This window comes from Lepisosteus oculatus, chromosome 7, assembly GCF_040954835.1.
Source record: "Lepisosteus oculatus isolate fLepOcu1 chromosome 7, fLepOcu1.hap2, whole genome shotgun sequence".
Taxonomy (NCBI): domain Eukaryota; kingdom Metazoa; phylum Chordata; class Actinopteri; order Semionotiformes; family Lepisosteidae; genus Lepisosteus; species Lepisosteus oculatus.
Window position 1 is genome coordinate 47,587,770 of NC_090702.1, and position 26,480 is coordinate 47,614,249.

Genomic DNA, 26,480 nt, shown 5'->3' on the forward strand with positions numbered 1-26,480 from the left:
AACACAACTTCTGCAGCGAGGCATTACAACTTGCCAATCACACGAAAGCTCGATAGGTGCACTTTTACCCAATGAGGTCCAGATGGAACAATGGAACAAGTAATAGGTTTATTCCATGCTGAAAAAAAGAAGAAAGAGAACACAACGTTTTGGCTGTGGAGCCTTCTTCAGGTGGCTGAAGAAGGCTGGTGCCTTCTCACCTGAAGAAGGCTCCACGGCTGAAACGTTGTGTTCTCTTTCTTCTTTTTTTCAACATGGAATAAACCTATTACTTGTTCCTTTGCAGCCTACGCATGCTGACGCAGCTACCCGCCTGGACTACAGATGGAACAATGCCTGATCAGGTCACCTTTAAAAAGGCCTTAATTCAAAGCTTAGGTCACAGCAAGAAAAGGCCAGACTTAGTCAGTTTTCTGTTCATTCCATAATGGCTCAAATGTCACCAGAAGCTAGGGAGAGGGCCATTGGCATGCTGCAGGCAGGCATGCCATGTGCCAGCATTGCCAGACACTATGGAGTGAGTCGCTCCACTGTGTCCAGACTGCAGAGAAGGTTTCAGCAGACTGGCAGGACAGATGACCATCCAAGATCCGGTCACCCTCAAGTGACCACACCAGAGCAGGACCAACACATCAGACTGGTCCATCTGAGAGATCATTTTTAGATCTGCCACTTGTACTGCTGCCGAAACTGCCGGCAGATACAATGCCCACATCAGTGACAGGACAGTGAGGCTCCATGCTGCTGGCCTTTGAGCAAGGCGGCCTGTCAGAGGCCCTCTGCTCACACCTCCTAGACGTCACACCCGACTGGCTCGGGCCACACAGAGGCTGCGATGGACTCCTCAGCAGTGGCATCAGGTCCTCTTCACGAATGAGTTACTCTTCAGCCTGTTCCATGCAGACAGGAGGGCCAGAGCGTGGAGAAGGAGGTGTTGCGCCCAGATATCTCCCATTGGTTAACTCCTCTCTCTGAATGGGGGGGCGAACCTCCTCATCCTATGGCCAGGTGGCTGCCCCCTTATCAAGCAAGTTAACCCAAAACGTATTATACTTACATTACTCCGAGATTTACAATGCATCTGATTCCTCTATGATGTTTTTCCTCATGCAAAGTTATATACAGTATTTGTGTGAGGTCATTTAATTTAACATAAGACAAGATTATGTATTTGCATGTTTATTATATTTTTCTTGAATTCTATCAGCTCAGTGGAGGCTAGAGAAAAAAAGAAGGATTTAGAACAGGACAGTTTTAGCTCTGTGAAAATGCATGCTTCTAACCCCCTACTGAGACTTACAGTACAGTTTAAGCAGCACAGAGAAATATCTAAGGTTACTGTTCCTAGCATCTGGGTAAGTGGGACTTTCAGTTTATTTTTGGAAGTCATCCCAAAAGGGTTCTATTTATATAGCAAACAGTCTGTGACCCTCACCAGGAGTAAGCAAAATTAGAAAATGGGCTGAGAAAAAAACAGGTTCCATCTTTCCCGTTTGCACAGCTTATACAACACAATCTTCTATGTTTCATTCCTGTGAAACATATTACTGCTTCTCTTCTGCATCCTAAAAATGCTGTTTGCGATCCTCTTTGTCCACACACACACAGCAGAACTAATTCAATCATTATAATTTCTAATTAAAATCACTATAATTACTTAACCCTTTACTATCCTGAGTACTGTACAGTATATCTCTCTCTGAACACAAATGTTGTCCAGTTACTCAATCTGATGTTGCCAACTCTGTCGCCTCTGGGGCTTGAGGAGCTCAGGTGGAAATAGCGGAATGCGCTAACTTAAAAGAACTGTCACTTAACTCCAGAGATACACAGTTTTAAGTGAAGAAGACACGATTAATTATTAATGTCTACCTCTGTTTATTATTGGGAAAGCTTTTGCTCATGTGCTGGCCCGGAGCGGGAGAGCAGCTGGAAAACATGGAAGGAGCAGCCAGCTTCCTCTGGAAGAAGATCTGGGGCTTTTTTCCAGTGCAAATTGTTCAACAGTGAAGCACAAAGCAGAGGAAACAGTAGGCAGTTTCTTTAGACAAAAGGCTATGTTGAGCATGGAACAGGGTACCCAGCCTGGTGTCACGGATCTCGGAATGGACGAACCGTGGGGAGGTAGGAGAGCGGAAAAAGACCCATACTGTATGCGTAGTGGCGGAACAGGGTATTAGCCCGGGCTCAGCAGTTCAGGAGTTATATAGAAACCAATGCCCTCAGGCAGCGGACATGGGGCGGCCTGGATGCTAGGCAGGTCTCAGGACATCCGAACGTCAATGCTGAGTGAAGGTGAATGAGAGACCCGGAAATATATAGCCCCAGAGAGAGAGACAGAAATGCACAGGAAACTAGGGACAGGACAGATTAGGAGCGCCCTCTGGCTGCAGAGGGTGTGACACCTGGTTGTCAAAGCCCATACTCTAGCTTCTTTCAAGGACTGGCGGGATGATATTCTCAGATCAATTAACTAATAGTTACAAAATGAGTTAGATTGGCGGAAAGGCTTCCTCCTCTCTTGTAACCTTTCCCCTGTTCTTACCAGGAAATAGTGAAAACTTTGAATAATGTGAGAACAAGGCAGTAACATATACTGGATGATTACTTATCCATTATATACAGTACTGTAAGTAATGCTTGTAGATGTCAACTGTATCAAATGCCTATCTTCAAATGCAGTTTGTCAAGGAATGGTATATTTCACCTATTTAAATTATTTCAATGTTTTCTGAAATCGATTGCATACCTTTATTTGCATTAAATACTATTCATCCTACTTAACCTACTTTTTTCATGTGTTGCATCTCTGACATAATGTAAGGGGGGGGGGGGGTGGAAACAAGCTATTTAGTTTTGACGGTGTAATAACATTTTGGAGAAAATTACCATTGAATATGTTCTTTTGTGTTCCAAAATGATTTCAGCCCATTTGAAGTGAAATAACTGGTGTAAGAAAATGAAAGGCTCAGCTGATTTAAGTGTGCTCCAGAATTAAATCAGCAATATAATATTAATGGACTATTTCCAGAGATGCCGAGCTTCATTACTGAATGCCTGAGGCGTTCAGAGCATATGAGCCCCCCTCACATCCCACCTCCCCAATTTTCTGGTTTGTTACCTGCTCTGAATGAGTGAATACTAACCAGAAGTGACCGATGCCTTTGCTTTAGAAAGGTAATAGCACTTTTTACTATTCAGAGGCATGTGAGTTTGAAGAATTGCTTTAATGGAGGTCTCTAACTCCTGACCTCCAGAGACAGACTATCTCCTGTGTTTTGTTATACCTGAGCTTTTATTTACCAGATTAAATTATTTGATTAAATATACCAATTTTCCCAGGTCTCACCAATGCGGCGACTTAAAAGAGATAACAAACAACGATAAATGTATCAATATATCAAAAATATCATTATACAGTACAGTTCTAGAACACAGGGTGTCTGCATCATTAAAAACACACCATTGCAATGTACAGAATTTCTTATCGCAATAAAGATAATGTTAGAAAAAACTAATATTATGGACAGTATGGGACCAGTAAGTAAATGTGAATGTATCAGTTCCAACAGGGAAGAGCACATGATAAAGCAACAAGCAGAGAAATTGTTGGGCCAAAAGTAAAACACAGAGGTTTTACTTCTGGATTGTTTTTTCTAGGAATTCGGCATAATAGGGAGGCATGGTGGTGCAATGATTAGCATTGCCGCTTCACAGTGCTGGGATTAAATTCCTTGGGTGTTTGTATGTTCTCCTTCATTGCCATGGGTTTCCTCTGGGTGCTCATGATCCTCTGTCCCTCACAATCCAGAAACATACTGGCTGGTTAATTGGCTTCTGGGAAAACTGGCTCTGGTATGAGTGTGTGTGTGTGCACCCTCTGATGGACTAGCATCACCCATGACCCTGAATTGGATAAAGCAGTAAGAAAAGGATGGCTCAGCTCAATACTGTTCTACTTTAAGTGTCAGACAGTATTCTCTCTTATTACGCAATATTCTCTTCAATTTGATCATTCTCTCATCCTCAGATTTCTTTAACGTAAAAACTGAAATATTTTTAAACAGGTAGACGCAGACTTGAACAGATGGACTAATGTCCTCCAGTTCATGTCAAGCATTGCTGTGTTGCTGGGAGCGGAGAGAGCCCTGGTTGAGAAATCCCACACTCAGCCAATCATATGTCACCTCTTTGGGAATCCAGGTCACAGTCAGCTGGTTACATGATCTCGGCTCGAACCTGCGTTCATAGCACTGTGCCTCTACCAGATGAGTCACTGTCACATTCCATTCCATTCATCCCATTTTTTTATATTTTGTCTATTAAATATGCATATAGCAAATACACTGTTTATAAATATAGCAAAGATACAGTAACAGATGTTTCTACCGCAAAACATAAACAAGATTTACTTTATTTGTTTTGTATCACCTTTTATAAAATGTTAGATTACAGTGGTTTTAATTTAATTAATGGAACTGCTTAACTGATAGCTTATTATAGCCTATAAACTACTGTAATATTAATTAAGAAACTGCATTAGCTCAAAATCTAAAGGCAGGAAAAAATTCCCAGAAGAACAGGAGGAAGAAAAATTGGAGTCGGATGTACTGTATGGCAGGGCTTCTGGACATATTAGATTCCTTTTCGCAGTGTTTTAAATAAACAGGAAACTAAATCATAATAACATTCCTTGGTGTTGCTGTGAAAAATGTATTTTGAACTCATTAATAATTCAAATATTATCATTTTTACACAACAGGCAGTTGAAAACATAAGTACATTACTTCTGCTAAAGTTTTGAACAATGAAAACTGGTCTGCAGTCAACAGGCCTTTTTCTCTAAATGATTAATACTCGTGAAGTGTGAGTATGCAGCTACTAGACTTATTCTGCATTTAGGAGTTGCTCTGAAGGGACCAGTATCTGCTGTTAACCTAAAATAGAAGGAGTGGCATGCACTGGATTGTAAGAGTACCTCCTAGGTACTGGGAAAGTGTTCTGAATGCATGCACAGAGTACCAAATATAGCTGACAGAGCCAAGGTGAAGCAAAAAGCATCAATAATTAGCAGCTTGATGTCACCAGCTTGATGCACGGTGTGAAGCCTTCAGATGCTGGGAAATAAAATGTTTAAAGTGGCTAATATAAAACTCAACAAGTATTAAGTGGTGATTTAATCAAGCACCTTTCGTTCCATACAGTACATGCTAGTGACAGATACCTTATCCCCAATGGAACTCTGGAACCATTCAACACTGCAAAACCATCACTTTATTACTTTATGCTCCTCAATAACAACAACAAAGGAAATTTCTAAATTAATCACTTACACAAAAGGACCACACCTGGTCCTAGTCATTTAATTATATACTTGTCCTCATTCCATTTGGCCCCTTAGGTTGTACACAAGTCTCACACATGTCACAGCACTGCCAGCAGTTCTGGTTATTTCTATTATGACATCACTGTCCCCCTCAGGAACTCTGAGTTCATACATGTTTCACATCCCTAGAGGATTTTGAAGGGCCTTGAGTGAGACAGGTCAGCCCCCAGTAGCACACATTAAGCACTCCCTCAGTTAGCATAAAGACGTAGAGCTACACGTGAGCCAGATCATTCTGAGCTGCAGTGTAAACAGCACATATAACCCAAATAAACTCAATTCATATCATAACTGCTTTACATACAGTATAACAGTAAATGCAGTGTAAACATAGCTATAGAGGAGAAATGTGGAGTAGAGCTTAAAGCTCTGGATGGCTATGGGTTTAAACCATCACAGGGTGAGTACTGTGTATAAAAGGTATAACTACAGTGATTTCTACCAGGAAAGTTTCTAACCTTTTCTACGCTGCAGTAATATTACATGAAGCTCTTGTTACGTTTCATATTGTAATTCAAGAATATTATTTTTCCATCAACAAATGTCTGTTTTGCTATTTAGTGTTGTGCACAGAACAAAAACTTCACAAGCTTCTAGTAAAATGAAAAATATTCTTCAAAAAAGCATTGCTGAAGAAACCACTCCATTTCTGCTAGTTGGTAAATATATTCATGTGAAAGATTAAGCAGCATTATCAGTGAATGCTCTTTATTTTAAAGCTTCTACCTTAAAAAGACTGGTATGTATTCTGGTAGGTTGTATTTTTAACTTCAGTATAAATCTTGTTTTGACACTAGCTAAGACTAAGTGGAAATTCTCTCTATGGGCACCAAGCAGTGAGAAAAATGTCTGAATATAAGGCTAGGATATAATTGTACTGCAAAATCTATCTTAACAGGAACTAAAGTTTATCCCATGAGAAAGTGTGAAACTGAATTTCAGAATTAAATGATATAAAAATTCTGACATACTTTTAAGTTGAAATGCTTCCCAAGAGTCTACTTGTCCTAAGAATACACTTGCCCTGTATTTTTTAGGTAGAATGCTGTATTTAAGATATCCATACTATATCACCCTTTAAAATGATCATCATTAAGAAAATGAAAAATATTGGAAATTCAAAATTAAAATTCTTATTATTTAATATTTAAGTGTTTGTACTGTATAGTGAATGTACAGTAAGTAAACACACATCCTACCAGTTTTGTGCCACTGTTCAACAGTACATTACCAATAGAGTAACCACCAGCAGTTTGGTCCTTAGTTTTAAGGCTAACAGAATTTTTTTCAGCAGGCTGCATTGACAAATATTTACAAGGGATGTTGCAAATTCTTAGCATCCTGAAAATCTTCAAAAAGCTTTCTCTTACTTTTCAACAACTAATACAAAATCATTAAGACGTGTTTTTGGAGATCCATGACTGTATTTTTCTTGGTATATTACCAAAAAGATCAGTAAGTATTTCACACCCCTTTCAACTGTGTTTTGCATAAGTCATGCAATGTGGTCCCCTGAAAGTAGTTAAATGAATATTACATGAAGTGAGACCTGAAATTCTTTGTGAAGCATATGCTCATTCATTGCCATGCAATTCAGACCTACTGATGTGCCTCCCCAAATGCCAACAGAACGAAAACTTATGAGCTTCTGCTAAAAGGCAGGTTTATTATTATGTGTTACACCTTATATTCTGAAATTCTGCAAACCCTGCATGAACCTTTCATAATATCAGCTGCTATTCCATGGTTATATAATCAAATTATGTAGGGTAGCTTTGAAATTTTCATCAAGACAATTAAACAATACGCACAACAGCAAAATACAGAAACTATAATTTACTGTAATTCAAATTGAAAAGGCATGCTTTGGATATTTTCTTAAATAATTAATCTAGATTTATGTGCCATTTGAGAGAAAGTTGCAATAGTATTGACACAATACTTAATTAATATATGGGATTGACTTATTGTAATAATTTGATCTAGAATGTATTTTTCTTAAACAGGGTTAAAAAACTGGACAGCACTTATATATGTGACAGTATTATTCTTTTCTATCACATATACAGTATGATCAGGTGCAATACAAAGGTAAAATATTTAAATGTATTTAAATGTACTTTATGTGAACAGAATCCTGTTCAGCCATGTACAGTACAACACATATATACTGTAGTTTATGTTGACTTACCCTTGGTTTATCTAAAGAGAAAACAGACAAGTACCTTTTAACATGTACTGTAATTAACTGGCAATCTAATACAAAATAACCACACATTTTGCTCAACAGTGGTGGTAAAATCCAAGCCTCACTATTTTCATAATTATATTTTAAGAAACAGTTGTCACAGATAATAAATGCAGCAGTTATTTTAAAAAAGCTGACAACTTTTATGGCAGCCCCGTTTCACAAAAAAATAAAATTTCATGACTTTATTAAAGTCTGATCTTAAGTCTAAATTAAACAACCTGCAACCAGACTTTGGAAAAAGAATATGGCTTCTGAGACAGTGTGAGATCTGGAATCTAATTAACCCGTGGAAGTGAAAAGACAGAAGAAATGGAGACAACGTGATGTGTAAAATACATTTTCTTCAGATTATGCAGTGCCTGTTGATTTTACAAACAAGCTTATCCTACCACAAAGCAGCAATTTGGCTTGTGGGGAATGAAGCTTTTCCATATAATCTGACCCATAACCATAACATTATTCTTCTATATACAGTATATAGGTCTACTTAATTAGGCACCCAGTGACTGTAGCATCGTACACAGACATAAATTGACAATTGTTGAAATTCTAACAGAAATCAAATACTTTTTTAAAAAAGTAAATGTTTTTAAAATGGACTATTACCTATTTTCCTTTCACGTTTTACACTTCTACAGTATATCTGGTGGTTTTGCTTTCTTGCAAAACATAGGACTGGCGGAACTGACTTACAAACTGGTGCCACAAAATATCAACTTTGTCCAAGGCTTCTAAAGTTAAAACATTTTAGACATTTTGAGGCCAGAATGAAGTCACGTACTAAATAAAACGTTTCCATGCACAATGACAGTGCATTTCAAACTGACTGGAATGGTGTACTCAGAACACTGAAAAGGCAGTCCTTATTCCTAAACTACAGCTTATCTACCATACAATAGAGTAAAAGTAACTCTCAATCTTGATAAGGCTGAAGAACCAAGATAAAGCTCTGATACCAACATCCTTCTCTCCAGATAGCCTAGCAAATATTCCTATAGTAGCAGTCTGTGATGTAGGAATTGATCTTGACAAAATCCAGCGCAATCCATATAATGTATCTGAAATCTCCTGGAAATTTAACATATCAGATGGGGCCCTTGCAAATCTGTTTCCAATGATGTCACAGTCCATTTAGTTAAAAAGAAGGTATATAATGTGCAGTAGGTTTTCAACAAAGATTGAATACTTTTGCAACGATCTGTATCTGAGACTGCAAATAAAACAAAATTTCGTGCAATCGCAAAATCTGTATTTTTGCCTTGTAGAAAAATGGAATGGAACAAAAATGCATAAACCATTTAAAGCCTTAAAAAGACATTAATCCAATAGTGGTACACAGTTCTGGCATACATAGCTGCGGTTTAGAGGCACTTGCCAGAAGTGGAGCTTCTTTGCCTTTAAATTAAGATATATTTGGAAGAGCAGGACAGTCACTGATTACCATCAAATCTTCTCTTCTTTTTGAAGTCAAAAGACTTCGGCCACTTAAAAAAACGTTCCACGTTCCTCCATGCTCTTCAATGGGATTTTTAAATGTCCCAAAGACCAGTTCAGTAGTTCTGTTAGATCCTGATAAATGCAAGAGAGGCAAGATATGCAGAGCTTGCCTAGCTGAAGGAATAGCAGCCTAGCCAGAAGGCTGATCTCATTCAAAATAGATTTTGAGCTATAAATTCATACTGTATGGGCTACATGGGCCGAATAAGAAATCCTCTGACTTCTATACATCCTCAGTTGTAGATTCCTCATCAACAGTGGTATTGTTTCATACAAACTTATGAGAAGAAATGACACTTTACAAATTTATCAAGCTATTCCTCCAACCTACTGTACTTTTTCCATATTTTAGCTATATCTATTTTATATACAGTAGGTTCATTTCAAACATCAGATAAGGAACAAGTAATAGGTTTATTCCATGCTGAAAAGAGAAGAAAGAAAACACAATGTTTCGGCCGTGGAGCCTTCTTCACCTGAACTATAACATCAGATAAATGCCCATTATAAGAGTATCACACGATTAAATTAATCCCTTTCAGTTTCTCGACTTGGTAATTAATTTTGTTAATTGCAACATAAATAGGGCTTTGATGACCATGGGGCATACGCTTGAGGTAACCTCAATTTGGAAGCAGAATACATTTATATGTGTATCAATATATTTCATATAAGGCATTTTTTTCCCTTTGGTGAAGACCAAGAAATACATTTGAGTTATTAAGAATTTTGAGATCAATGAGTTTGAGTTCTCAATTTGAGTTTGATTGTAAATCTCACTAATGGTAATTATACTAGTAAATTTACGTGGCGAATCATTTTACAAGAAGAGTGTTATATTTTAATTTTGAAGCCAATTCTGATAATGAAGGTTTTCAAAAGCAGCTCAATATCTGTATTATTGGTAGTAAGCAGGAAAACATATTCAAATAAAGTTCTTACAGCATTTTGCAAAATGACATAATCTAATCCAGCTATCGGATTTGTTTTGCAGATGAAGGCTACAGTTTACTCAAGTCTTCATATTCTACTGTCCTTAAAATGTGAAAAGCCAAATTCCTAATACAAGAAATTGTATTAGGATCTATTATTAGTATAAATGATCTACTTTAACTTAATCAAATCTTGTATGTAGTTAGATAGTGAACAAATCACTGAACGGAGAGACAATTAGGCCTGAAGTATGACAAGAAGTCAGTAATATGAATCTAGTTCACTTCAGATCATGACCTTGGGTTCAACCAGGTCAATACAGCAGCCAAAAATTAGGTCAGGAATTATGGTGAGTTTTTCAAGTTACTGTATATAAGAAACGTTACATCCTAACCTACACCCTTCCCATTCCACCAGCAAAATAAACAAAGGCAAACAAATAAACAACAAACTTGGCCTATAAACTATAGTTTATTTTGGCGGTGAGGTGAAATCTTATCTTAACTTCATTAGAGATTAATTGAACAATGTCTGACAAACAATTAGTATTGAAATATATATCCGATAAGACACAGTGTTAGGTGTTATTTAAAAGCCTACAAATGTTTATTCACACATACCTTACACCTTTGAAACTTTCTTTAAATTCTTTACACAATATATTTGAAATTTCTATAACATATTTCAAATGTTATTTGAAATATGTCATACTACAATACAGTATGTGCTGTATTAAATGGTTAAGTACTATTTGTGTACTGTATGTGTATTCACATGGAGAATACAACATATTTCTCAGTATAAACACTATTGCATCTTTGTGAAATATCTACAAAAAAGCTGTGTACTGTAATTATTTCGAGCAGCAGTGAATATAAGAAAGGGTGTAAAGAAGAAGAGGCTCGATTATCCAGCTTGTTCGGTTGCTGTTAGTTAAACGATGCAAGAATTTCCAGTACTGTTCCTGACTCACAAACCCATTGTGCAAACAAGTACCTCCTGCTCTCAGTTTTAAGAGCACTTCCCCACAGTTTTCACTTATGTCCTCTGATGAAGCACTTTGAATATTTTTTTATTGTTTACTACTCTGAAAATTTTGAACCCTCAGCTAAAGTCCTGTTGTAATCTCGCTGTTCAAAAACATTTAGTTTTAGGCCATAAGGCAGAACAGCGGCACTGGCTAAGGATCTGTGCCTGTGGCTGGAAAGTTGCCGGTTCAAATCCTGTGGCCGGCAGAAGAATCCTACCCCGTTGGACCGCTAAACAAGGCCCTTATTCCCAGCTGCTCTAAGGGTGCCGTATAAATCGCTGACCCTGTGCTCTGACCCTAGGCTTCTCTCTCCTTGTGTGTCTCATGGAGAGCAAGCTGGGGTATGCGAAAAGATGAATTCCTAATACAGGAAATTATATATGGCCAGCTACCACCCTGTAAAGGGGTAGTATACATAAAACCTTTGCATTAAACCACCTCATTAATACCCCCCTTCATTTACAAGGAATTAATTAGAGAAGCTCTTGCAAAAATGGGGTTTGGTAGGGGTGCTAGGAACAGTTTGGATAAAGTTGTGGGCAGCAATTCTTTTTCTAAAGATGAATTAGAATATGACCTCCTCCCAGATGTCTGTTATTTAAAACATGTTTAACACTGTTAATATTAATATTAAAAGTTAATATTTAACACTGGGGGGGAAAAAACACCACTTCAGTAGTTCAAAATGCTAACTACCCCAAAATGACTTCACAAATATAAAAATATGTTATTATAAAATTATAAAAAACATAAAATCAAACAATTATGATTCCTTGTTGACAAGGGTGGAGTAAATGTCATATACATTTGGGAAAAACTGTGGTTTTAATTCCAAAGCAGTTATTTCATAAACTGAGAGCAAACTCTTTCACAGAGCCTGCCATAATAAATTCATCATAAGGTTATAAACCGCAATATTCTCTCATACTGTTTTAAACTCCAGTGTCTCTTACAACTAATGTTTTATAAAATGTCAATTAACATTCCAAGTTACAGAAGAGATGACATCCATTTTGAGTGATTTAACATAAGAGACATTTAGATCCTACGGGGACTACGATATCTTAGCACTTTTATATTTTTGCGGTATGATAGCATTTTCCCATTTGTACTTCAGAAAATTGTGGATCTTATTCACAGACTCCCTAACATAAGTATTTTAACTCTCACATAGGATGGGAGGTGTAGCCACAGATTAAGAACTGAGAACACAGCACCAATTCATAAAAAGGGAACCAACTGAGACAGGAAAATACAGACTTTGCAGGAGAGACATCCCACTGATAAAGAACTAGTAGCTTGTAAAAAGGTACTGGCAGTCAACAGAAATACCCGGAGGCTCTAAAGATTTGAATCTGACAGCCTCCATTTGGAGGTTAAACCCCCAAAAAGTAAGGGGTGGTGGAATATGTAAACCAGAAAGACTGCCTGGTATCTGATTCTCACCCTTGCAGTGCCAGTTACTTAAGCCTTTTCTGAGCTGAGACCTAACAAGACCAGTAAGGGTGATCCTACTCCTTTACTTACAGCGTGAAAGCAGATTTAAAAGACAGCTAATTTGGAAGTTAAAAAAAGAAGGCGTTTTTTAATAACGTACTGGAATTCTTTGAACAAGGAAAAAGGACAGTTGATACCTTTAAAGAACAATAATACAGAATGCAACTTCCACAAAATGTTTCACAATATAAACTCATAAAGTGTTAATTTTCCGATTACATTGGAAAGCCATAGGAATGCCAAAACAATGTGTGCACACGGTTTAAAAACGGGTTACCAAAAAAGAAACAGGAAGTAATTTCAAGGAGAATGATGTCCAAAATGATCTATATCAACAATTCAGGTTATAGTTAGCAAACTACTAAGATTTTCACACAATACAAAATCACAGAGTAAGTACAGTCTGTGATTCTCTAACCAGTGAAATTTAATGTTGTCAAATGTAAAGTGATCAGGACAGGAATTAGCAACATGCTATATACTGTATATACAGTACTTTCTTCGACATACAGTTTACCTTTCAGTCCTGTAGGTTCCCAACTGATATACAGTACATGTATGGTGTTGCACTATTTCACCAGATGTTGAATGAGACATCCTGGTTATGTTCTTCTCAAAAGAAAGAGACCACCTGCCAACCAGAGGTTTGGCACCAACTGGAGAAGAGATGCATCGCCCTTCCAACAAATCCTTCCCTAATTATGATGTGAAATTATGTGTAATTCATATATAGTAACAGCAGTATTAGTATCCTTCCAAAAGGATGCATTGTCTATTAAGTGGCTTAATTGTCTATTAAGTCACTTCCATTAATGGTGTTTAGCTAAACAGAAGTTTGGGAAGAGGTCAAATTCTAATCTCGCTCTTCAGGTTCCCTACATATAAAAGCTCCCTGGCTACGTTCATCTTTTCTAGCCCCCCTCCCTCTACCCCAACTTCATAACTTCATCTTTGCAGTTTTTTTTCTCCCTGACTCATTGTGACAGAGTGCTTGTTATTTTTTCTTTCTGAATGTGAAATACTTCCCTCTACCCTTCTGGTATGTTTGAGAGAGTGTATGTACTGTAATACAAATGAAGTGTGAATGATACTTATCCTTTTCTTGTTTCCCTAAAACCACTGCAGTGTTTTTCCTCGTTGGAGTATTGTGTTGTGTTGGACAACATGGCCACCAGTCACCTTTCTGTTTGTAGTTCCCCACACTGCCACATCAGCAGTACTAGCAGTGCTGATCTTAAAGGGAAAGGTTACTAGTAGGCCATCTATAAATAACTAATGTATGATTATTTGTTTGGTTTAAAGGTATAAAAGCTGCTGCATGACTTTGTTAAACTTTACAGGTTACTCTGGATTTGTATTAAGTACTTTGTGTAAATATTGTCCACGAGATATGAGCAAGTCCCTTTAAGAGAGAAGGGCCCTGGGATAGGAGGGGCTATAAAAGGGACCTGGAGAGCTCAGTATGGAGGAGGGTGCCTTGGAGGAAAGGTGCAGAGAGTACTCCTGTGAGGGGTTTTTTTTGTTATCCCTATTTTTTGGGGGGGCAAAAACTCCAGTTTTGTTTGCATTTGAAGACTGCTTGTGGGAGTTTCTTTTCTTTTGAGCTAAGCCTGGTCACTTGGCTGGTGACACTCATCCTTTGTAAGTGGGGGTGGATGTGACACCACTGTCATTCCCTCAGCCAGGCGCGTTAAAGCTGAAGTTTTTAAGATACTATTTCTTCATATTGGTCAGCTCTTCATCATTACTGAACTACTGAAAAATAATTCCAGTATCATCAAGACAATTGACTTGCTGAGCATGTCCAACCCATTCCAGCTTGGTGTCAAGATCTATGTAGGTGGAAATCAATGCATTAGAACTTTAAAAATGCCTATGCCGTATCTACTGTACATCTCATAGAACTCAGAAAAACAACCATAGTGAACTGAACATCCGTTACAGTCAAGAATCTCTTCCAGTTGGCATCTCAATTTGTAATAGCATTGTATTAAAATACCATTAGAGGACATGTGGCAGTTTATCAATATGTGCAGATGTGCAGACATTATGATGGTGCCAACAAGTAATACTGTACATAGCGAATAACTGATACAAGAAGTAAAACTGTTCTTAGAAAATTGAAACCATCCTTTAAAATGAGACTCAAGTATCACAGCAACATCTGCTTTTTTTTCCTTCATAACAAAACTAAACTAACATGTTTTATACTGCATGTATTCCTAGCAAGTCTGATAGGAGAACATCGTCTTCATACATTCCAGAATCAAACAGAAACAAGTGTTGGCTATCAAAAACCAAAAGCAGTGTTAAAGAGCTAACTTAATGAATAACGCATGTGCAGAAGCAGCTAAGTGACAAAGGAAAGACAAATTAACAGTGATAGAAATGATAACCTCAGTCCTGTGCAGTGGACCACAACAAAAACAACAAAGGCTCCTATACCACCATGACAAAAAAGTCAAAAGCACTGATACTCTTTCAAGAGCCAAAATTATGTCGTCAAAAAAGCAAAGAACAACGTAAGGAACATGCAACACATCACTTTCATTAAACTTATCCAATCCAGGGTTACTGTGACCCTGAGCCTATCCCGGGAAGCAATAGGAGCAATAATAACTAATAATTGCTTACACTTAAATACTGTAGCACTTTTTTTTGGACACCCCATTCAAAGTGCTTTACATTTAATGGGGAGTCCCTTCCACCCCCAGTGTGCAACCCCACCTGCATGATGTGACGCCAGCCAGAGTGCACCAGTACACTCCTCACACACCAGCTCTCAGTGGGGAGGAGAACAGAGTGATGAAGCCAGTTCACAGACGGGGATTATTAGGAGGCCATGATTGGTAAAGGCCAGGGGGAAATTTGGCCAGGATGCCAGGACAACACCCCTACTCTTTTGGAGTATAGTCCTGGGGTTTTTAAGGACCACAGAGAGTTAGGACCTTGGTTTTACATCTCATCCAAAGGATGGCAACTATTTTACAGTACAGTGTCCCCATCACTATACTGGGGCATTAGGAGCTGCACAGACTGCAGGGTGAGCGCCCCCTACAGGCCCCACTAACACCACTTCCAGCAGCAATCTTAGTTTTTCCCAGGAGGTCTCCCATCCAGGTACTGAACAGGCTCACACCTGCTGAGCTTCAGTGGGCTGCCAGTTGTGAGATACAGGGTGATATGGCTGCTGCAAAGCAGGATACGCCCTGGACAGGATGCCAGTCCATCACAGGGCACAGACAGACACAAACACACAAACTCACACCAGGGTCAATTTTCCTAGAAGTCAATTAACCTGCCAACATGTCATTGTACTGTATGACCGGAGCACCCAGAGGGTACGGAGAAACATGGAAACTCCTTATAGAAACTGAACCCAGGCACCCAGCGCTGTGAAGCAGCAATGCTAACCACAGTCCACCATGTCACCCCTGAATTTAGGAACATGCTTAAAAAAGGACATAGTTAAATAGTATCTACTGTACGCAACTGCAGGGGGACCAGGTGTCACTATTGATCAAAAATAAACATGGAAAGAATATCAAAGTTACTGAGATCTCAGTTCCCAATAAGAACCACTGCAACCATGCAAACTGTATTGAAAATACGCTATGCAAATAAAAGTCTTCATCAATCACTTTGGCAAACAAAAAAAGGAAACACACCGAGATATGATCACAACTACTACACCTGCAGAGCTATAGTGAAGCAATGCCAGAAAGAATATTAATAATAATTTCTTGAAATGTCATAGTGCTTCTGGTCCAGGGGGCAGAGTGTCACCTGCAGCAGCCACAAAAGGTTTTCCATCCTCTCCCATCACTGACAAGGCCCAATCACCCTTAGCATAGCTAAGATCTGACAAGATCAGAATAAAAGGTAATAGTATTGCTCTTGCCATAATAATTTCAAGTCATTGCATCAGCCATGATGATGCAGGCATTTTGGATCTCATTAATCTGTTTCCTGTATAATGGTAAACAGATGCACCTGCATAGAGGTCTATGACCTACTGTATCTAGTGTACAACTGGAAAGACCAGATTCCCATGTCTCTTACTGATTTCCTTACTCTTGCAAAAGTCCATCCCTGCATCTCGGCAACCTTACGTTCTAGAATCTCCAGCTTTGCAACATGAGTGTTTATCACCTTTTCCATTCACTTTTATTACTCAAGTGCAGGACCACTTTTAAGAACATTTGTTAATTACTTGCCATCTGAATGTTTAATTTCATGCTTATCGTAAGGATCTGTAAACTACAGCTGCCATCTCAGTTTTTAACAAGCACTGCTTAACACGTTCTGGGGGAAAACCACTCCATTTATTATGTGCTGCTAGTCTTCTGTACACAGGATGGAAGGTCTGAGCTCAAAGAATAATAATAAATGATATATAGGAAGAGACTCACTAAAGTGCAGCTGGGTAATGCGCAGCAGCCATTTTGCTTGCTTCGACAGCTCCATTACAAATTAAAACAGTGACCATTTTTTTTCCAGCCGTTTAACAGGAAACCTTATTCAGGGGAGACTGAGCAATCCCAGAGTGGAAGTTAGTCAGTCACCAGGATTATACCACATACTCTTACACGTGTGGGATCTTTATACTCAAAACCTTGGTTTAATGTCTCATTAAAAGGACAACACCTCCTATAGTGCCACCTACTCTTCCACCAACACTGCTTACAGCATTGACCAGGTTTTCTGTGGAGGTCTCTTATGCCATTACTAACCTGGCCCTGCCTTACTTATTTTTTGAAATGTGAGTAAAGTAGATTGGAATAGCTAGAAGTTAGTAACACTTATCAGATAGCATCTGTAGAAAAATAATTAACTCTATAAAAGCAAAGCTTAGATTTTGTTCTCCATGTTGGCACCAACCCCCTAACTATCTTTGCTCACGTTACTGTTAAAGCAGAGGCCTGAATGTGTCTGGTAGTTAACCAGGCAGTTCCACATGCAGTGTTAAAAAAAGCATTGCTCCATTTTTTGTCATTTAATGACCTGTCATAATGATATCCTAATCATGTCACTGACAGTTGGAACTGAAAAAGTATGAGCCACAGCCTATGAGCAAATTTAAGGAGATAAAACCGAGAAATTTGTCATTTAGAAAACCATCCCTACGAACAAAATCCACAAACCCCAATATCTGCAATTAGATTGACTTCAGACGGGACATCAACATTCGGGTAGCTCATGTTTTATGAGAAGATTTTTGCAAAAATTAAGATTCAAAAGGTAGGAGCTTAATGAAGTTTTCTACAAAGGCAGAATCTGCATTTATCAATTATGGATTTGACAGATGGCACCATGTGATAGAAAGGTTCCAAAAGCAGGAACAAACTGCTTGTCACTGCAAAACTTCTAGCAAAATAATGAACATGCAAAATGTGTGTGTAATGATACATTCTGCCAAGAAAAATGAAATGGTGCACCATATGCCCAGAGATTGTTTCACTGGATCTTGAAGATGCCATAAATAACTTAATTAGCAGCAGTGCAGCAAAGGAACACATTCTCCTTTCACAACAACAGTATGAAGTCTGTTACCATTTCTTACAATTAATGAAGTAATGGGGAGACAGAATCTTATTAATGGTGTTAACACATTTTAAGACAACCCCCCATCCAATTTCCCTACGGGATTAATAAAGTATTATCTATCTATCCCAAATATATTAAAAAGTCGATGCTTGTGGTTCTTTGAAACTAATTTCATCAGTCTTCGAAAAGAGACGTGCATAATCATGCTACAATTTAACTCAGGGTTGACATAGAAATCTGTGATGTCACTTATCTCTAAAAACAGGGTACACAAGGTGAAACTTAATGAACACACCCTCCATAAACAGAGCATAAAATATGTTAGGACACAAAGCTAAATCAAAGCTACCTATATAAGAACATAAGAAAGATTACAAAGGAACTGTTTGACTATAATTTTTTCCTTCCTAAATTTGACAACTAATAATAGAGTGGCAAGCTTGCGGTTTCTTTCCCTTAAGGAGTCATGATGGATCACTGTACCTAGGGGTGAAATGAAAGTAAGCATTCAATCTATTGCCCTCTGGTCATACTAATTCCCAGCCACTGCAGTATAACCACGGCTCTATTCTTTCCCTGCTAAGTGAGATCTGTGCTCTCAGCAGAGGTTACAGCGTAATCACTTGAAAGGTGGTATTTATGTATGCTGACAAACTTAAGATCTCCCAGACTATCATTCCATCACGGTATCACATCCAATTAACCCACAAAAGTCATCAATGTCATTGATTCTAAATTTACTGCCATGTCTTATTAATCACACAGTATAGATTGCTGGTACAGTAGCCCAGTAATTCCTCTTTCTCAAGAAAATCAATCCGTGAGAGCATAACTGTGGCCTGTATTTTCTTTAAATGTGGAAGGTACCACATTTCTTCAGAGGAAACGTAGTGATTAATAAACTGTGGTATGTGGTATAATGTTCTGTTCAGTTTCTTTGTCATGTACACAAGTGCAATGAAATGCTTATTTGCATGTATGCTCTGATACAAAGACATTAATTATAACTTTAAAAAGACACTGTATTATAACTGTTGGTTCTACTGTTATCAGCTCCTCCTCAACCCTTGCAAAGTGGTTTTCAATGGCCAAGAAAGAGAAAAATAAATAAAAAATAAAGGTGAAACAAAGAGGAAAATAGAACAAATTGGATGTTCCACACTTTTCTACACTATAGTTGGAAAGCAAAGACTGAGCTTTTAACCCCTGTTTAAAACCAATTTAATTTGCACATTTTATATTTCATTCCTGTTTAAACTAGGACTGAAACAAATAAAAGTAGTTATAGTATATGTCATTCCTTAGTTTTTTTTAACATTGCCTGTTTTTCGTGAACATTCACCTTACTTTATTAAATTCCAGGAATGCATGTTTTAAAAAAACGTATACTGTACAGTATGTCTAGCAATTATTAGAATGTTATGATTCTGAGTCTCTGAGAGGCTTCTATACAGCACTGATCTGCTGGATGGCACTGCAAACTAAAACAATTTCAAGTCTGTTTAGAATTTACCAATTTCCACAGAGCCTGTAGGAGATGTCGACCTTTAGGAATAAAATGGAAAAAAAACAAAACACAAAACAACTAATGCCTTACAGTAGCTTGTAGCTGTGCTGTCAGGCAACTTGGTCTGAGTTATGTCAGCAAATGAACGAACAGTGAAGCACGAAGCAGAGCAGACAAGTGGAAACTATGTGGAAAGGCATTTAAAACCCAGAACAGGGGACATTTCTTTGTGCAAAGGTTTGCGGGAGCATGGAACAAGCACCCCAGGTAAGCTGTTCAAGCAGTTTGGCATCTCTCAAGAAAGAGCTGGATGAGGTAATTTGCTCAATTAACTATTAACCAGTCAAAGGCCTAGATGGGCTAAATACTGTAGCCTCCTCTAGTCTGCAACTTTTCTAATGTATTTATATTCTTTTTTTAAATAAACCATGATCACCAAGTTAACAAATTGGACGCTTATCACATGGCCTTTTGTTGACCTGGTAATGTGCTGAACTACAGAGCCGCAGAGTCTGACTGCCCAGCATGGACTACAGTATCTACCCCTCCAATATTACAGACTGATGAAAAGCATGTCACACAGTGATGGATCACTAGATTGTCCTACAGTTTTTTTTTAAATTAACCTTTACTCAGTTTGTCGATATTACAGGGGTTCTCTTCATGCAAACTATGACGCGTAAAGCCGTGATCCACGTAAAGGGGATTTTTAAAAGCATCCTCCTGCGACAAAGACTTCAGTGTTCTGTTGTCTGACTTTATTCTTTGTTTTCCAGAAGTATCTATTCCTGGATGTTCTGAACACAGATAATGCAGATAAAAATTAAGGTCTCTTAATACAAGCAGAGATGTCCTGTCACGATTATAGTCCCCCCTCCTTAAGGGTGCTCCAGCCCTTCACTTTAGACTTAATTCTGTGCACCTGATCACTTTTCCCAGCCCACCTTAAAAGCCAGGCGCTGACGCTCATCCTGGCTCTGCATTTGGTTTCCGCACCATGTGAGTCCGGGACCTGGAAGCGCCTGGTCCCGTTCCCTGTCCGCCGGTTCCGACCTGGTTCATGGTTTTTAATTTCTTGTTTGGATGGATCTCCTGGCTATGGACTTACTCTTGTGTTTTTGGATTCCCTCTAAGGACTACTCTTTTGGATTGTTCGCCTCGGCCACACCTCCCCCGTGCACCAGCGCACTTTGGACACGCCCCCCTGTTTTTAGCCCCGTATTCCTTCATGACGTTTTCCTAGTGTTTCCCCACTTCTTCGGATTGTGTCATCCGCAAAGGGTCCGGAAAGAACTGTCCGTTACATGTCCCCATAATGCCATAACTTATTCCAAAGGTAAGATCAATAAACACATTTCCAAGTTGGAAGCCCTTTTAAAGTAGCTAGAACGGCAACTTCTCAACACTTTGTTAAATTATTATTATTTGTTTGTTTAGCAGACGACCTAAATTAGAGCCCACAATAAATACATTACATGAAATCCCTGTGTCCTTGCACAATATCACAAAATTTCATATATCTAACTATAACTTCTGTAAAATACACTAGCGCAGAATTCAAATTAAAGCTGACAAAAGCTGGAAGAGCAACGTAGCTCTGGACAGAAAATATAATACGGTAAGATCCAAAACAGTATACAGACAGTGTGAGCACCAACCAGCATTGAAGGCAGCCTGAAGGCATGCACTGCCTTCCCTACAATGAACAGGAGCAACAAGCAAGTCACACTGCCAGCCTGAGAGTCAAGGGCACACCGAAGACTGCGACTGAGCCAAGAGACCACAGGTGTGTAAACTGATGAGTCTTGACTGGGCTCTGAAAGATGGTCAGTGATTGAGCAGCTCCGACTATCATAGGTACAGTAGATCATTCCACAGCTGAGGAGAAAGGATGAAGAATGATTGGTGGCTGGAAGATCTTAACTGATGTTAATTAATTAATCGAGATTTTAAATTATGTTAACTATCTCTTTGATAGATCTACTGTATCTAAAATCTCTAAAGAATAACATACCTGAAGTAAGAGAAAACCCTGATGCTTTAAATCATTAGTATTATGATTTTAAAAAGTGTGTTGCGTTACATCCATTTCTACTCAAAGTGTCTTATAATGTGATACTCCTGCACTACAATTCTATTTATGTCTCATTGAATATTCTCGGATATTTACTGTATGCCACCTGGCTAACATGCAAACACAGAGGTTTATGAATAGATCATTGCACAAATCAAACAAAACACTTCACAGAAAAATGAAGCTCTGTTTACTTGTAGCTCTAACACATCTGTGACCTGCCTAGAAATCAGGACAGCTACTCGGCTTTCCCACAAAAAAACACACACATACAAGAAAAAGCTTGCAAAGTCGTCCAGTCCAACCAACAATGACTACCAACAAGAGGCCACTTACCACAGTCCAGGACCCCCTAGTGAGACATAATCTTTTCTCTTTTACATGGGTCCAATACTTTAACCCAACTGATTGCTCTTCAAGGTCAGTTAACACTCATGTACAAATTCCATTCCAAGGACATTCCCTACAATCAACACTTAATAATCATTCAATTTACAAGTTCATCACAATATAATATTCTCCTGGAATAATCTTTGATGGCCCTTTGCACTGGAACCCATGATCAGGGTAGGCAATAATCCGAGAATTTATTGAGAAAAAAGTAACAGAAACATGTTGTGTGCAGTTGAAACGAAAGTTTATATACTGTATGGAACCCTTAACATCCTACTTAAGACAATGCACATATTACATACAGTACTTTCTCAAACAATTGCAATATGTGGGTTTGTTTAATTGGTCAAAGCCCACTGAAGTGCTACAACATTGCATGATTAATTCTATCCCACAATTACGCTAACGATTACATTTATTAATAAATGACCCCGACGTAACAGAATGCACACATGGATTTATGCAAGGATTAAGGACAAGATTAAGGGAGCAGTTTAAACCCGTGAGCAAACTGCTCTCTGTCTCCCTGGAATGGGCAGTTTGCCACTGTGGAAAACATGGGTCTGCAGTACATCATTAACTTAAGGTCCTGCCTTCATGTGATTCTCAAGGACATTAGGTGTCACTCTGACTATCTTATGAGACTTATCTTATGAAAAACATCATCAGTTTGAATGAAGTTCTATTCATCAACATGTTCTGATACACTTACAAACATGTATAACCCTAAAATTAGTTTTAGGAGCATAATGATATCAGACATCAACACTGGTACAGTATATCTGACAACTTTCTGTACCATTAAATGAGCTCCATGATTGCTATTTCGAAGTACATTGTGCTTGTTAAATGGCATAAAACCTCTTCTTGCCACTGTTTAACTCAAAACTCTAGAAACACAAGTGTAAAACATTTACCAAGCACGGCTCACCATTTAGAACTTCAAATACTTCTGTAATTTGAATGTATTGTGTGTATATATATACACTCTAAGTGGGGATGCTTTTATTTAAAACGCCTGGAAAAGACACGATACATTTTGTTTGCACTGTTTGTGAAAGTATGTCTCAGAATCCTCTTCACATTTAGTTAGGAGGCTTTAGTCCCGATATTTCCTGCTGTAGCAAGCACATCCCTGCTATATTTAGCTCCTTCCTCACACCTGTCATGGGAGGATGCACGACCGAAAATCACCACATGTCCTAATATACAGCTCGGAACACTTGTGCCAGAGATATAAAAATAAACCTGAGCCACTAAAGTAGGCGAATGAGACCATATTTCCAGTATTTTTAGAAGTATTCCTCTAAGGCTCTCAACCAAACACAGCAGCCAATGGTAATGCCCAATATCGAAATGTTTTATCTCCCTGTTGTCCACATTTTACTTGAATACGTGTCACTCTAATATCGAAAACATTACTGCCAGATTTATTTCAAAAGCTTTACAAATTGTAATTTTCAACATTGCATTTAGGTATAGTATAATAACCTTAATAAGTTCCAAAATTCATTACAATAATTTTTTGAGGGGAACATTCTTCTTCTCTATGAATAACATACAGATTCACAAGTAAACAAATGCTGCATACAAAGGTGCAAAGCAGAATTATGTGCCTGTAGATATTACTAGTTACTTTGATTAAAAACAGATCATGATGATGAGGAGGAGGATTATTATTGCTGCTGTTGCTGCTGCTGGTGGTGTAAAAAACTGCTGTTTATATTTGTACAGTATATGAATAAGAGGTTATAAATAATTTGACACTGTATGATTGTTACGTGAATGCATACAGCGTAACACAGTGGAACAATGAAATGTAAAAAAGGGCTTCAGCAAAATGTTTCTGACATTTCACAGCTAAGGTAGTTAGCTAATTTCCTATTTAAGATGACCTGACAAGGATTTGCTTTAGATTAAACACAAGTGAGATCCACTGTGGCCGTGTGTACACAAGATAGAAGGTTTGGCTAGAAATTAACTGCAACCCCTGCCCACAGCAGGGAGTTCCTGTCTGAGGGCGAGCTTTTCCTTTAGTTCAAATGTCTTCTCCAAAATCCTTGTTCTGCTTTTTCAGTTTTGCCAACACTTATAACCGTGTAGCAGGGCATGACTAACTGGATCAGTCTTAGTGAATGGGAAAGGCTCCTGACTCTTTGCTTATGCTGTTGGTAACACAGACAAGCTGGGGGCATGTTTACAGGGTTTCTTTGGCATAGAATCTTTTTGGGTCACAAACATTTTTTTTTATCTCTGGAAAATCTCATCTTCTCCTCAGGGTGACTGACAGAGCTACATTTGCCTTTAAAACACCCATTTTGTTGTATAGTTTTTAAGGAAATGGGCTGTAGTTTTAAGGGCAATGTAATATGCTTCACAGTGCGCTGCCTGAATTCACTTAATATCTAGTTGTGAAACTGCACTGAATAAAGACATGACGTACATATATTAAGTGTACTGTATATACTGTATAGAAGCATTATATATGCACATATATAGACTGCATATATATAGTGCATAAACACTATATGCACTATATATACAGATTACTGTGTATATGTATATACAGTAATTTGGTAGATTAAAATGAGCAATTGAGTCATACAAATATATGTCATTTAACATACTGTAGGTCTACTGGTGCAAGTACAGTGAAACAGTTTGCTCATACTGTTTCCAAGATACTATTGGATGTGGAAGAAAGAAAAACATGCTCTGAAGAGAGCAGATAATAATGACCATGAACACCTCCTCTGGTCAGTGTATGCTAAATAAGCAGCTATATTTAACATCATAGGTGACTGGTATCCCTGGAAACATTGTAATTATTTGACAGGTTAACATTGATGTGTACACTTTCATGTATTGTACAGTGGTTAGAACATCTTGCAATCATTTGAGGTGTTAGGTGCGATGTTTTACAACTAGTGTTCATTTTTGCTTTCATGCATTTAGAATTGTATACAATACAATACAAGCTTTTGAGCAGCAGAGTTATGCATTATGCTGAACCCAGTTTAGGTCCAAATAAACTCATAAACTCAGCCACCAGGTGCATGTTATAAGTTCTTTGCTTAATAGCAGATTTCCCTTGGGTCCTTATGATAATTAATTGCATTTATATAGGTCTTTTTATAAAGCACTTCACATACAAGAGTAGGCCCACAATGTCCCACCACTGAAGTGCAGCTCCTACCTGGGCACATGGCAGACATTATGTGCCAGGAGCTCCACTCTAGTCACTTGCAAAGTGGAATATAGCCAGAAGGCTGGGATAACATCTTACTCTTCAAACAGAAGGCGGAAGTAAGAGGCTTCACGAAAAAAAGACACCAAAGGAGGTTGATCAAAGTTTTGACTTGGCTCGGGCCTTATATGAAAGTCAAGAGGCTCTCTATATATACAGACGCAAAATATTTTTGGTAGATAAAAATATTACCATAATTTAAACAAGCCCTCTATCAGTCTTTCTTAGAATTCTTATTTTTTAACTTCCCTAAGGTGGGTAAATTAGGTTTATAGAGTTTGCAAAGTTTTCACACTTTTATAAGCAATCAAAAGGTTATCAGCAAAGAGATCTCCATGCATTGAACTAAACTGTGCCCAGAGCAGTTTTTCTCCATATGCAAGCTTACAGAATTGTTTCTGTAGATCCACGGGAACAGTTGAACTCTGCCTTGGATTTAATTGCATGTGTTCAAGTGGATGACAGTGTTGTGGATTGATGAAGCTGACTTCCATCTCCCCTGCTCATTGAACACCAGCAATTGCATTATCTAGAGTGAGACTAATCAATGTGCATTTATTGAATAGACCCTTCAACATCTAATAGTGAATCTGTGGGCAGGGTTTAGCAGAAGTGTCACCATCAGACACATTTTCGCTTAGAGTCCACAGTCATAGTTTACAAAAGGTATGAGCACAGACGCACAGGTAAGCCAACACTGTGTTATCCGCACTGCGCAATATCAACATCTTACAAGTTATTGCTCATGCACAATGGAGCCATGAAGAACAAGCTACATGATTCTGTCTGTGAAGAGAATTTCATTGCCATGATCATCTGCAGATTCTTGGTAATTGGTCTAAGAAACTTAGTCCACTATGACAGCATATACAATAGTTGACTATTGATCAGTATTTTGTATTCACCACCAGATTTGGCCATCTACTGAAATGGTTTTGCACAGCTGTTTACCACATGTTACTACATCTGGAACCTCTTAGTGAAAATGCTGGCTAACACTTACTGTAAGAAAGGTGATAAAAATGTTCAGCAAAATATCCAAGTTTTGTTACTATTAAATCAGTGCTGGTAATATCATTTGTTTCACTATTTTCTATTACAATACCTTAAAGTAGTAT

At 38.2% G+C, this 26,480-nt stretch overlaps 1 protein-coding gene across 10 annotated transcripts in view; it reads right to left on the reverse strand.

The window, feature by feature from the left end:
* Nucleotides 1-26,480, reverse strand: part of LOC102697890 (voltage-dependent calcium channel subunit alpha-2/delta-1) — a 238,143-nt gene that overhangs the window by 204,313 nt on the left and 7,350 nt on the right. The gene's annotated exons all lie outside the window — the stretch shown is intronic.